Source organism: Ambystoma mexicanum, chromosome 10 (genome assembly GCF_040938575.1).
Source record: "Ambystoma mexicanum isolate Mex_15411 chromosome 10, UKY_AmexF1_1, whole genome shotgun sequence".
Taxonomy (NCBI): domain Eukaryota; kingdom Metazoa; phylum Chordata; class Amphibia; order Caudata; family Ambystomatidae; genus Ambystoma; species Ambystoma mexicanum.
In genome coordinates, this window is record NC_090932.1 from 900,091,922 (window position 1) to 900,105,268 (window position 13,347).

Here is a 13,347-nt window from a genome sequence, read left to right on the forward strand (position 1 = left end):
TTATTCCTCACACGGATTCCTCATCTATAATAGAATTCCATAGCAGTATCCATATCTGGAGGAGGGCGAAAGGACAACACCTAAACTAGAAAGCGCTGTAGGACTATTGACAAATTAAGCATCCTGCCCGAAAGGGAAACCACGCATTACATTTTGGCAGACATGTGCAGCAAGAACCACATGGCCACTTGGCAAAGAGGCAAGGCAAAGGGGGTGGGGCTGGAGGGTGGGGAGGGGTGGTCTACACCTACCTCCAAAGCAGGGCAGAGGTGGCAGAATGCTCTATGGGTGAATGATGCAAATTAACATGGGGGTCCTGGGAGTCCCTCTGCAAGACATTAGTCATGGCTACGAGAGACTTACCCAGAGTCTTTAGCTCACTATCTTTCACAGAGAAGAAATATCCCAAACATATCAGTTTTTGTCCTGCCCTGGGGCAGTCCAGCACCGAAATGCTAGGCAATTCTCCTCTGAACAAGAGTACCAACAGAAACCCCAGACACGTGTTTCGGTCTGGTTGGACCTTATCAGTAGGGTGGATCTGTGCCTCTCTAAGAATAGAGAAGGTTGAAGCAGAGAAAAAAAGATAGGAAGATGGATCTTCAGAGAGATGAAAGTCTCGAACAATCCGGGGAATAAGGACTGCCTCACTCTCAAAGACAACTTCTCCATGGAAAATGTCAATTTGGAAGGTTTAACAGATAACACCTAGAGCTCAATCATCCGTCTTGAGTGATTGCCATCAGAGAAATTACTCTAAGGTTGTGCAAATATAATGAACATGAATGCGTGGGCTAAAATGGAGCTCCCGCGAGTAAGGTTTACACTAAATTCAAGTCTGACGCAGGAACAGCAGACATGTCAAACCTTTTCTTTAAAGAAAATGGCATAAAAGTGCTGATTGTGAAGAACGCCTTACTTAGCAGTTCTTTTAAATACAGATGGTGGCTAGGTGCTCCTTCACTCTGCAAATCTGCAGGCCCTTTTGGGCCAAAGAAAGCAGAAAACCCTGAACAGATGATAGGACAGATTAAAGGGTCCACATCCCTTTCCCGGCACCATGCCAAGAATTTACGCTACTTGCAGGCATACATGGATTTAGTGGCAGGCCTTTGGGCTGAATGGGGTAAGCCAGGACGTTGTCAGACAATACTCACTCCTGGTATCTAAGCCTCTCATCAGCCAAGCTTGAAGTTCAGACTGCTGAGGTTCGGGTGGAGGACCCACTCCAGCAAGATGGGTTGTCACCAGAGACATGTCGTTCTCCAGAGCACAAAACCTCAGTAGTATTACTTCCCTGCACAGAGGCAATGACACCACACCACGCTGTTTGTTGAGGATGTGCATGGATAATGTGTTGACCATCAGTTCCAGCACACACTTGTCTCACACACAGGGGAAGCAGGCCATCCTGATCACCCACAGCTCCAGCAAATTGATGCTTTCTCTGACCGATGTTGAAGACCAGCGTCAACTCACCAAAGGGTCTAATATTAGAGCACCCCAGCCTTTCTAAAGCCTCATTTGTGGCCGGTGTTAGTTCGGGTCCATGGTTGCCAGAGCAATGATCCTCAAAAGCTGGTCTTGCAGGGATGACCATATGAGTTCTCAACACACAGATCAAGACTTGCAAAAGATCCAACATGCTGCCCTCAAATTGAGACCACGAACACTGGAGCAGTCACTGTAGTGACCTTGTATGCAGCCGGGTCTCCAGTACCACCAGAATGCAAGAAGTCATGAGACACAGTAGGTGCAGAAAGGCACAGGTAGGAACTAACTTCTGGGATTGGGAGACATGAACCATCTGGAAGATTTTCGCTAATCAATCCTCAGGTGAGAAGTACCTGCCCAAGCGAGTGTCCAGGGCCACATCAGCCTCTTTGAAGTTCAGGGAAAAGCTGAAACTGCAACAGGCTGCCTGTGCAGTATAGATGTGCCGATGCCCGGTCTGGGGAGTGAGCCCTGATGAGCCAATTGTCCAGGTATTGGAAAACATGTATGCTTTCCCTCGTGAGGTAAGCCGCAACCACTCGTAGCAGTTTGGACTGAACTCTAAATTAGTAAAGGGTCATCCCAACCACAAACCTCAGATCCTTGCTGTGCACGAGATAGATTGGCACATAGAAGTAGGCATCCTCAAGATCCAGAGCAACAACCAGTCCTGTACTTTGTGGGCTTGAAGTATTTGGACTAGAGTGACCATTGTAGGGGAGGACTGGTCCAGGAGACCCCTCTCGCCTGCGTTTTCTCCCCAGGTGAGGGCAATGGCTCATTGGGCGTCCCCTCATGCCACCCGGGCCCAGGTGGTGGAGGGTTCACCCGCTGGAGACATTGCCCACACGTATTGCTTGCCTACACGTATTGAAAATTTAGCTAGGCCCAGAAACCATTTTGTCTGGTAAAAATGGTGTGAGCTCAGCGCACTGTAGCGCGGCCCCCACCCTTGGAGGGATTCAGTCATCCTTGTTGCCGCAGCACCCTGGCAGATCCGCTGTGAGCACGTTCCCACGAACAAGACGGACATGAGCTAGCGTAATACACTAACATTGTAACAGTTCACCTCCCGCAGAGTACCATCGCTCCCAGCATGACCCGGCCAGCAGGCCTGGACAATGAAAAGAACAGTAAAATGGTCATCAGATGGCAGACAGTCTTTATATATATAAATGTCAAGACCACTCGCAAAGTATGCTTTCTTCCACAAACTCTCTTATATTACAAAAGCCTGTAGAATGTATAAACATAAGAAAGCATGCTTCCATGATATAAGCAATGGCGAGCCCACACCATTGCAGTTGGACGCTAACAATAAAGGAGCGCTCCAGGGGTCTGGTTGTTACGTGTAGTACTGGGAAACCTACCCCCCGAGGGTTTGCGCCATAACCAAGCAAATGCTGCTAGAGTACACGAGAAGACGAATGTAACTATACTATGGGCTCATGTGAAGGATGCGCGAGAATGCACTTGTTATGTGTGTATATCTAAGCCCCTTATGTGCCACCACCGTCACGTACAGTGGCGGGTCATTTTCTGTGTACTCCACCAACCCGAATACTACCTCATTTACTGTAAATGTATATGCATGTAACTAAAATACTGTAGCTGTTAAGACATAGTGTACGAATACGGTGCTCAGCCTGGGTATAATCGAGACACATCCAGCAAAGCTTAAATGCATGTTTTGTATTGCTTACAATAAGTATTATAGAGTGTTCAAATGTTTGTGATGTCTTTACCTAAATCGGCAACACACGAGGGAGATACCTTTGTGAAATACATACAAGGCCATTCCCCCTCCCACCCTGTGAAGGCTGCCAAGGCATGAGAGCAGAGACCGCGCCGCGCTGCTTTACCTCCCCCAACCAGACTGGAGCCGCTTCAAAGACTTGTAACCCCCCCTGTAGCACCCAAGGCCGCCACCCGCCACCTGCATTATTTACAGCACAGCAGTAAACCTCTGCCTGAACATACGCGCCCCCTCGTAAACCTCGCAACCCACCGGACCATCTCAGACTTATGGCCCTGTGCAATCAGGACACCCAACACTCTGACAACACACAGCGGAACATCCATAACAACTTCTAACAAGGCAGAAAGGCCTGTACCGCCCGTCCCAGGCCCTGAAGCTTAGCCCCTCGACCTATGGCCCCGGTCAACAGGACACTGGTAACCATGTCCTGACGTATTACCTCCAGACCCCTAACAAGGTGCATTCCTCCTGTGTTGCGTTAACCTGTAGTATAACCTATTGGAAGATTTACTAAAGAAAATAACATTGAAACGGTTGAATGACTGCGGTGTGCATGGCCTAGGGCAAATAAGTCAGGAAAAGACATTCATCTCTAACGCTGGCCGCGATGGCACAACAACACCGCCCGGATGAACTCTGCCACCCTGCCAGGCCCAGCCTAACCCACGAGGCTGACCAGTGACGTCTTCCAGCCAAAGCCAACCACATCACAGCAGCACCTATAGTTAGTCGTCGCCACCCAATCCCCTTGAACTTGTGCCCCCTATAGTGTGTAGGTTCTTATGATGTTTTTTGTAAATATATACGCCTGTCTTTGCTATTGTCAGACAGAGCGCTCTCGGAGTTTGCAGAGTTCTTTGCATGCCCTATTCTGATTGATAAACTCCCATTTACGCTCACCCGCACTCTGTCTTGGCCTTATTCCCATTTTGGGAGAGTCCTTCATTGTCTCTCATTGCGGGGAGGATCGTGCTGTTTGGGGACGCTTGCCTTCAGTGGTGACCCCGATAGCGTGATTTTTATTTCTTCCTAACTCCTTATAACCGTCCCCTTTTGGCACGAGAATCTCCGGTCGAAAAGGGATACGCACGGTGAGCCGGCTCCGGGAGGCTGCCCGCCAACGGCGACCGGTACACTAAGAAGTGCGCACTCAATAAGAGAGAGGGTACGGGATCCCGGTTGAAAAATCCCCTTTGAGTACCGCTCGCCGGGGCTGACTGTTGAGCTGACGGCGACACTACCTGGACGGACCCAGTTTCGGAGACTATCGGTTCAAGACGGGCACGTGAGTACTGAGTGCGAGCGATTGTAAGGGGAGCGGGGAGAGAAGTGTAGGACAGGTAACGAAGAGGGGGTACGCAGATCTACTAAGGATCATCTTAAATGTTCCTTACTTTTTCTTTGCACATGGCCATTAGGATTACGAGGTGAATAAGAGATAAAAGTGACGGGAACCTAGCTCCGAAAGGGGGTGGAAGGCGGCGCCGCATAGTGCTATCTTGACTAGTACTGGGAATATATGAAGAAGTGGAATATGATATAAAAGTGTTCAGCAAAAGGGGGCACTGAGAATATATAAGTGATCGCTATTACTTCTTTCTTTTCTTTTCTTTAGGGGTAGGGGGAGAATAAAAAGTGAGATTAACACGGACTTAGGGGAAAAAGTAAGAGAAAAAGAGTTCTACTGGAAGGGGGGAAAACAGGCTAATATATATATATATATATGCGCATCCATAGATTCAAATGAGACGGACAGGGACAGCCGGCCAGGGAGGAAAGGGAGGGCAGCTTGAATGGTGAATTGAGTGGTACCAAGAGGTGTGTGCACCTCGTATGTGTCAGAAGACAATTTGATGTTGCGAATGTGTAAAGCGACTATAAGTGTATAATAGCTAAATGGTCATGGTAAGTGTGACCGGATAAAGCTTTTTTAAAGACAACGTTGATACCGTGAAGTGAGTGGGTACCTTTTGATCTCTGGACTGAAGTTGTCAAAATAAATGGTGTTGCTCTTGTATGTGCCCCCCAAAGGGAACACAGTAGAAACTGTGTACAGTCAGTTTTGTATTGTACAATCAAAGGGGAGGGGGAGAGCCCAAAGGAGCCCAATATTGAATGTGAAGTAAAGTACGAAAGAATAATATTGATACTACATTTACCTTGTAGTTGCAAACACACGGAGACACACCTGCACTAGGAGGGCACAGAGATGGGGGCGGAAACACCCTTATCACATATTTGTACGAATCTCCCGGGGTACGCAGAGCGGATTAAAAAATATCACAACCAATGGGTGACCGAGCTAAAGGGGGAGGGGTTACCTCAGATTTGGCCCGAGGGAGGGTCATTTGATAAGTGTTCTGGATACGGTGGCCACATGCATTTTTCTAAGATACAAAGGAAAGCAGTTGCAAAATAGGAGGGAAATATTAGATCTTTGGAGGTTATTTGAAGAGATACCACCGCCTAAAACACCAGCACTAAATCCTGATCTCCCATCCACCACAGACAATCCACTACTGATACAGAAAGATGTCAAAGAAGTGTCAAGCGTAGCGCCACCAGTAGAGGTAATAAGTTTGTACCCGATATTAAACAAGCCTGTGCCCGCAGAGGGGTACAATGACCCCACTTACGTACCTCCCCCGACAACTACTACACCCCACCGGCCCACGGCACCTCCGCCATATGAAAGCACAAGGGAGCGAGCCCAGGCAGGCACACAAAGAGTAGACATAGAGAAACTCACAGATGATTTAGAATCAAGACTGTCGATAGCAAAAGATGAGCTCTCGAGGATAAAAGACATATGCGAACGAACAGCACTGGATGCAACTAGACCAGGGCGTACATCTAGAGCATCAGGTGAAAGCAGAAAGCCCGAAGAGGGGTGGAAAAAGGGCGAGATCCTGTTTAGAATTGAGGAAAAACCAACGCGAATAATAGAAGTAGGGACCCGAGAGGAAGATGTTGGTAACGAAGAAAGGCTTGGGGGAATTAGAGAGGAATTACTATGTGATATAAGAGAGGAGTTAGAAGAAAGCAACAGGTTGAGTATGGCGATTGGAGGGGGAAGCGAAGGGGAGGAAGGAACGTGTTCAATGAGAACCCTGGATGATGAGTGGACGGGGCGACTGAGGAACAGAGTGGGGAAAATGGCATCACTGGGAACATCAGCAGCCAAAACGGGTCCGGATGCAACGACGAAAGGAAGGCTACAGCTCCCGTTGATACATAGGGGAGGAGGGAGGCCTAACTATATCCCATGGGCACAGATGGATGAAGCCAATTTATTGAAGCTATTGCCCCCGTTATCGGGAGGGGCAAGTAAATGGATATATGCCTTTGAGAAACATACTGCTGGGGTACCCCTAGCTATAGGAGATGTGAAAAGTCTGCTTGTGTCAGCAGTAGGCGATCAGGCTGAGAGAGTATGGGTAAAAGCCGGTTTCCCGGGAGTAACGTTAGACTGTGACCGACACGATGGGGCCTCCTTTAACACAGTGCGTGCCAGGGTGTGGGACGCCTTACGCGAAACATTCCCAGACACACCGGACTTACAGTCAGTGATGCAGTTTACAATGAATGATGGGGAGGAGGCTATGGATTACATTTTTCGGGTCCAAGAGATGTGGAGAGCAGAAACGGGCACGCCCTGGTATCAATCGACATCTTTATTTTACTTCATTATAAAAAGAGGGCTCCCAAAGGAAGTGCAGAAGGGGCTTGACAAGATAGCAGGTATTGAAGCAAAGGGATGGCCAGAAATTCAGAGCATAATAGTACACCATTGTAAACGAATCAAGGAAAGGGAGAAGGAGGTGGCGCAGAAAAGATTGGCAGACGAGGCGAAGTTAGTACAGACAAAGTTAGTGAAGGTCGCAGCAGCAGTAGCCGCGCTCCCACACAGCAGAGAGGGAGATGATGAGGAGGAGGGGCTGATAGCACTACAAGGAAGGGTGGCAACGAATTGGGCGGGAACAGGACAGCGGCAGTGGAGTGAGCAGGAGCAAGGTGGAGGTCCGCAGTGGCAAGAGTGGACCCCTCGAGGGGGACGAGGTGGGTACAGGGGCCGAAGAGGTGGACCACAGGGGTACGGGGGAATGGGAGGAAGTGGATGGCAGGGTCCCAGGGGCCCCCAGGGGAGTTGCTGGAACTGTGGACGATGGGGACATTACTCCAGGGAGTGCAGAAGTAGACAAAACAACGGGTTCCAGGAGGTAGAACAGTATGGCCATCCCCACCCGGGAAGCCCATATGGCCTTCCGATGGGACAACAGCAACTGAGCAACCCAGGCCAGGGGAACGCGGGCCAGCAACAGGGACCCCAGTACAGAACACAGAACCACCCACAAAACAATGACAGCGTGCAATATACGCCAGGTAACCCTTTCGCGGTACATGTAAATGGGGCCCCCGCGCCAGCACCTTACAACGGTATGTCAGTGGTTTCCGGAAATATATTTAATGAAGGGGGGGCAATGAGACACCCGGCATAGGACAGCCCACAGAGAAAACTTGCGTGTCCAGTTCTATCCACCACCTACAGTGCAGCAGAGGAACCATTGGTAGGGGCGCAGATAGGAGACAAGCAATTCATATTCATGGTTGATTTGGGAGCGGAGAAATCATGTGTCAGAGAGGGCCGATTCCCGTTATCTAACAGGAAGTTAGAGACGCAGGGGTTCTCTGGGGCTGTAATTGAAGTTCCTTACACAGAAGCATTGGATGTAACAGTGGGGGGTAAAACTGTAAAAGCACCCTTACTATACTATGAAAACTCACCAGTAAATTTATTAGGGAGGGACCTCCTGAGTAAACTTAACATGACCATATCATTCACCGAGAGAGGAATAGTGTGTTCTACACCCGGAATATGTCCCTTGCGTGCGATGCTGGTAGTGCACGCCTACATAACCACACAGGAAATACGAGGGCTGCCACAAGATGAGGAGATGTTCATTGCAGGGCTAAAAACCTTATCCCTCATAATTCCAGAGCTAAGAAGCATGGACTGGAGGATTCCAGCGGAATTCCTCTTCCGCCCCATAGTATGTCCCAACGCAGCACCAGGATCAGTGGTATCATTGGATTTGCACGCTGTACAGGTATCAGCGAAAAGGATCGCTGTGATTGGGGTGGACGGAGAAGGATGTGAGTGGCGCACAGTGCTGTGTACAAACGCCAACCTCGCCCTACGCGAGGTAACAGATGAGGATCTCTTTTCAGACACAGAAGGGGATGGTGAGATAGTAATGGAAATAGCGATGCCCTGTGACATTTTGATCCAAGCCAGGGAGATCCCCGTCCAGTTGATGGCAATGGTAGGAACACCACCGTCATTTTTTGATGACGACATGAGGCTCGTACCAAACAATCTATGGACAACAGGCCCCCATGATGTAGGGCTGTTGCACGGAGTACAACCTGTGATAATAAAACTAAAGCAAGGAGCAATCTTACCCCGAGTCAGACAGTATCCATTGTCCCGTGAAGCTGAAGAAGGGATAAAAGAAACAATAAATGCACTACTAGCACAAGGGATAATAGTGCCTTCAAACTCCCCATGTAACACATGTATTTATCCAATCAAAAAAGCGAAAGGGGGATCTTGGAGGATGATACAGGACTTACGCCCCCTCAATGACGTAATTCAGAAAGAGTTCCCTCTAGTCCCGAACCCTGCATCAATACTATGCAGCATTCCGAAGGTGGCATCACATTTCACAGTAGTGGACTTGAAAAATGCATTTTTCTCAATACCCCTGGCTGAAGAGAGTAGATACCTCACAGCCTTCACATTGGGGGGTAGGAGATATGAACACTGCAGACTACCCCAGGGATACTGTGAGAGCCCAAGCATATTCAACCGCATATTGCATGAAGACTTGGGAAACCTATCAGTTGAGAGCACGATTATTCAGTATGTAGATGATTTATTAGTGTGTGCACAAGACGAAGCAACATGTAGAAGAGATTCAACAACGCTCCTGACTCTACTGGCCAATAAGGGATACAAAGTGGACAAGGGAAAGCTACAATACTGTCTGACAGAGGTCTTATACCTGGGACAGCTCATATCAAAAGATGGAAAAAGAATAATTCCCGACAGGGTAGAGGCAATAAGATCAGTAGGTGAACCCACAACAGTGAAAGACATGCAGAAATTCTTGGGGATGTGCAACTATTGCCGAGCATGGATATTAGATTATGCAGCATACACGAGGCCCCTCCTACAAGCACTCAAGGAAGCACAACAGGAGAATAAAAAAATAGAATGGTCTTAAGAAATGAGCACATCGTTTCAATCACTGAAAGAGCTAATCTCAAGCGCTCCAGTACTAGCAAACCCTGATTATGGACGCGAATTTTACCTATTCTCACACTGCAAGGGAACACTCATGACAGCAGTATTGACACAAAAAACGTCCTTAGGACACAAGCCATTAGCCTACTATAGTGGTACTTTGGACGCCGTGATGCAAGGCCATTTCGCGTGCGAGCAATCACTCGCTGCAGCCGAGTTGGCGATTGAGAAAAGTGCCACAATAGTAATGGGTTGCCCTGTAACATTGTTCGTGGAACATTCATTATTTGCAATACTTGAGAGATCAAAAAGCACACTGACCACACAGCGGGCAACAGCCTACGAGATTATATTGTCCAGCGCCAACATCCATATAGTGAGATGTAAGACAGTGAACCCCGCCACATTCATTACAGAAGCCTGCACATTAGAGGATATGCAGAACCACGATTGCGCAACCTACATAGGAGAAGGAGGGGAGGACGCAGTGGTGTGTGAGAACGCTCTAAGCGAGGGGGAAGTGTACTTTGTGGATGGGTCTGCATCAATTGATGTGGACACGGGAGAAAAACATGTTGGCATGGCAGTAGTGAGGCTAGAGGACGGTGAGTATGAAACACTAGTACAGTACCGCCTCCCGTCACATTACTCTGCACAGGCAGCAGAACTGATTGCGCTCATAGAAGCACTACATGCAGCAAAGGGTTGTGCAGTGACAATATACACAGACTCAGCTTACATGACGACAACAGTACATGGAGGTCTAGCAAGATGGGGGCGTAGGGGATTCAGACGGGCAGATGGAACACCAGTACAGCATGCAGAATTGTTAAAAGAGTTAATTGAGGCCCTACAAAACCCCACTGCAGTAGCAATAGTGAAGTGCCAAGCCCATACATCCAACACAGATGTTGTGTCTTTGGGGAACGCGGCAGCGGACGCTGCCGCCAAGGAGGCTTCCTATTTTCAGAAATATGACGCAGGTGAGTACATGCTTAAGAACAAGACAACCGAAGAGCCCCCAGAAGGGTACAACATGATGTCCATATCACAAATACTAGAATTGCAGGAAGGAGCTAGTGCAGAGGAAAAATTGACGTGGACTAAACGGGGGTGCAGCCAGTCGGGAACAGACCTACTATGGCGGCAAAGTAACTCAGGGAAAGTGGTAATGCCTCTACAGTTACTAGAAGTTGCGTTTCAACAGCTACACTTCCCTGCACATAATACCAAGCAGCACATCGCAGCAGAGATACAGGAAGAATGGTTCGTGCCCTGTCTCCAGGAGCACGTGTCTCGGTTAGCAATGGAATGTACAACATGCCAAATATACAATTCAGGAATGACATTACGCACGCTCCGGGGAACAATTCCCAAACCCATTGGCCCATTCAGAGAACTGCATATAGACTACGCAGACATGGGGGAAAGGTGTAATGGCGCACGGTACATGATCGTGGTTGTGTGCCCATTTTCAAGGTGGGTGGAAGCTGGGCCCTGTGCACGACCTGATGCCAAGAGCGCCGCCAAGTTCCTAGTAAGGGAAGTATTCCCGCGCTGGGGAATTTGTGACGTGATTCGCTCAGACAACGGCACTCATTTTGTGAATGAGCTTTTCAAGGAAGTTACTACATTATTGGGAATAAAACATAAATTGTGTTCGATTTATCACCCTCAAAGTAATGGCGTAGTGGAAAAGATGAACGGACTGTTAAAGGGCAGGTTGTCGAAACTATGCTTCACATTGAAAAAGAATTGGATTTATTGTCTACCCCCTGCACTATTTGAATTCCGAAATCAGCCAAGCAAAGACCACCATTTGTCCCCACACGAAATCGTGACTGGGAGACGAATGAACACAGCACACTCTCCACTGCGCGAACGCTCAGATGCTCACAGAAGTGCAGCAATATTGGGAGATGAATTCACAGACTATTTGTCAGGCTGAGAGGTCCTGTATCCGCGGAAGCTGCTGAACCCCCGACAATCCCCCTGAGATGTATTTCCCAGAACTAGTTTTCAATACAGCTCTGTAAACTACACCCCAAAGGGAAAGGGGGAATGGGACAACAAAACAACACCAGGCAGACTGCGTCAAGGCTAATCAGTGCTGAACCTGCAGAGGATAAAGAATAACATATACACTTCCTTAATTCACTTACTTAACCTTATGAATGGGAAGTCATTAATCCTTAACTAATAATTGAGAATCCTACCTGGTTCTTCTCTTGAAATTTCTTAGAGAAGCGGATAAGAAGCTGAAAATCTCTCTTACTTGCGATACTTGAAATTCCCAGCAACTTCTTACATTAGGCAGAACTGGAAGTCTTAGTTCTTTGTTTGTCTTTTTTCCAACATGCACTGGTAGTTCAATTAGATTGTCTTTAAAATGTTCTTTCTTGTCATTTCAAAACTTTTCAAACTATTTATAATTATCTTGAGTCTTTGAATTCTTGAAGAAAGAGGAAACACGTGTTAACTGCACACGCAGGTTATTTCCATTAAAATTATCGATGAACTTCACATAGAAATCTTCCTGGTTGAAGAACACGCGCAAACGGATGAAGACGCGCGATCAAAATAATCCACACGCGCAAAAAATCCACACGCGCAATAATTCACACGCGCAATAGTCCACACGCGCAATAATGTTCTCCTGCGAGACACGCGAAATAAGAACACCCGCGCTATTGAGTTCAAAAGCAACGAAGTGATTCTCACGCGCAAAATCACTCGCGATGGAAAAACCACACGTGCACTCTCATGGCACGCGACGAACAGATTCTCGCGCTTTGTACCCCCGCGCTAAAAATCACACGCGCTTTGTATTTCACACACGCTTTGTACACCCGCGCTAAAAATCACACGCGCTTTGTATTTCACACGCGCTTTGTATTTCACACGGGCTTTGTACACTCGCGCTAAAAATCACACGCGCTTTGTATTTCACACGCGCTTTGTATTTCACACGCGCTTTGTAGTTCTCACGCAGCGTATAGCTTTTCGCGCAAAGGATCACCCGCGCAATAAAACACACGCGCGTTTAAAATTGCACGAGACCAACCTCTACTCGCGCTCGGAATACACACGCTAGAAAGCACGCGCTCACTTGAATACGCACGCGACAGTCAAAATCTCGCGCTAAGGAACACCGCACTGGAAACACAAGTGCACTCCGATAGTTCAATAGTTTTAGTAGAAACACTACTTTTAACGAATTTTCAAGGAGACTGTTATTAAGATGAACAGATTTACAGTAGAAATAAAGTCACTTATCTCCTGAGCGAATTCACAAAGATTTCCTGCTTTTCCTATCTTCAAAACGAATTCCTGCCAGCTGAAGACTTCTCCTGAACCCCCAAGAAAGTAGCCGCTCAACTGCTGAGATCTGAAGGATAAAATCCACCAGGCCTAATACTAAAGCAGGAGCAGCCACTGAACACGTCCTCTCAGATGGGGTTTTGATGATGAAAGGCACAGAGTGACAGTTTAGAATGTTCATTGTAGTTCAGCATTGTCTTCCAGCCAATCAGAGCTGTCACTGTGAGGCTCCATCTTGCCTTGGGTCAGAACCAGGATTCTGAATCAACAAGTTAAGGCCTAACCAACTATAATGGAAAACTTCCCACCCACACAAAGCTAATCTGAAAAGGATAATAAATAAAAGGAAACTTGAATAAGAGAAGGAAACCTGACAGTACCCCCCTCCTAATGCCCAGTCTCTGGGCCTATCTTGTGTGGGTTTTTAGCATGAAACTTAGCCACTAAACGGGGGGCATGTACATCA

At 47.7% G+C, this 13,347-nt stretch overlaps 1 protein-coding gene across 7 annotated transcripts in view; it reads right to left on the minus strand.

The window, feature by feature from the left end:
- The window catches only part of ATP11B (ATPase phospholipid transporting 11B (putative)), a 1,683,501-nt gene that overhangs the window by 1,352,134 nt on the left and 318,020 nt on the right, over positions 1-13,347 (minus strand). The window lies entirely within an intron of this gene.